Below are 1,764 nucleotides of genomic sequence, written 5' to 3'. Positions count from 1 at the left end.
TAGCCTATAACTAGATATAAAAACTAAAGTATGCCAACTTTCGATTAAAATTTTTAGTATTAACCTTCTCCATATTCAAAATTTTAAATTCATACAGACCATGAGAATGGGTTATAAATAAAAGAAGAGAAAAACAAACAGTAAAATATTTCTTTATGTAGAACCATATATCTACATACGAAAAGTATGACTGTTATTCGTTTTCCTTCCCGAAGAAAAAAACAATTTCCGATGATTTTTTGTGCCAACATATTTCTATCTGTATTTTAACATTTTTGTTTAAGCCTCGACTCCAATTTTGTCGAACTATCTTTCTAGTGGTAAGCTAAAGAAATTAACAACTTAAACATAGAAAAACACACCAGTGTGGTTTTACTAGATAGTAAACTACCTTCAACAGTATGTAGTTTTATTTTCAAATTAATCCTGCTTGCTTTCCCCAGGTACTTGGTTCATTTTATTTACATTTACATAGAAAATAGGCATTTTACTGTCAATGTTGCAAATAGTAACCCTACCACATGTGATTCATTAGCCGGTGTGCCACAAGGTTTAGTTCATGGCCCTTCATTTTTCAACATTTACATTAATGACGTAGCTAAGTTCATGTTGAAAAATACATGCTTGCAATATGGTGATGACACAGCTTGTTCTTCATTAGAAATAAAACTATGTCTCATCCATTATTGATAAACATTGTAATTCTCTACGTTTGTTAGAAAATAATTAGAGTTCTTTATAGTCTTTTCCCATTAGTTAAAAAAAATCTGACTTAAATATTACAAAATATTTTGTACTAATCATATAGATCAATTCTAAAATACATGTAAATCAAATTTTGACAAACGCCATGTTGTTCAGATGTTCAAAACGTAAATTATTTTGAGAAATACATGTTGAGATCGCTTAAATACAAAAATTATTAACACGAGGGGATGAAGAAAATCCTGCCTCAATATTAACTAAAACTTTAGGCAAAGTTTTCTCTACATTTCTCTTTCTCACTCAACGTTTCTTTTGGCTATACCAAACATTTACCGGGACAGGAAAGACAATAATTTGGCTCCTCCACTTTTGGGAAAGGATCGTCGTCATTGCTGCACAAATTCTATATGGCTGTTAAAATTACTGAGTCATATGCCATGTATGTTTTTCAAGTAGCAATAGTCACATCTCAGTAGAACTTTATTAATTACGATATTGCCACTTCGCAAGGTTTCCTCCTTTCCATTCCTAATTATGTGTAATCCTATGTTACCAAATAACACGCATATATATTTTGATCTTTATATTGTTTAGAATGATGTTCTGTTTCAAACGAAGTGAAAAATGCCCCAAAGGACTGTTTTTATACGGTTTTATTGGTGAGATGAAGAAGTAAACCATTTTTATAGTCGAAATACTCACAAAAGATGGAGGGGTGCGCTTGAAAACGTTTAACAATGATGTCTACCCTATTGACTCTAAGAATATCTACTCCAGCGAACTGGCACAGGAGCGCATTTAAGTCCATTGTGTTTCTCCCGACCAAAAAATAGAGATGTAACCGTATTCGGGCCTGGGGAGTGCAGTAGGCGAGACGGTTCGTTACAAAGAAAGAGGACAATATCAAGTTCAAAAAATCTGATATGATTCAGTCAGACAAAAAGTTAAAAAACAGACCTCGGCCCCTTTTGCCGAACGGGTGAATGGGCCGGAGAAAAATACGACCGTTTATGAAAAAGAGAAAAAGGTGAAGGTACATCGCTTCTCGGGGTACAGGAT

General features: G+C 33.4%; 1 pseudogene; it reads right to left on the bottom strand.

Annotated features, from left to right (window-relative positions):
• Positions 1–1,084: 1,084 nt before the first annotated feature.
• On the bottom strand, positions 1,085–1,218 carry LOC112126960 (annotated as a pseudogene).
• Between the last annotated feature and the right edge of the window lie 546 nt (positions 1,219–1,764).

Source organism: Cimex lectularius, unplaced genomic scaffold (genome assembly GCF_000648675.2).
Source record: "Cimex lectularius strain Harlan isolate CLEC.00 unplaced genomic scaffold, Clec_2.1 scaffold161, whole genome shotgun sequence".
NCBI classification, from domain to species: domain Eukaryota; kingdom Metazoa; phylum Arthropoda; class Insecta; order Hemiptera; family Cimicidae; genus Cimex; species Cimex lectularius.
This window is presented reverse-complemented; position numbering and strand designations above follow the sequence as displayed.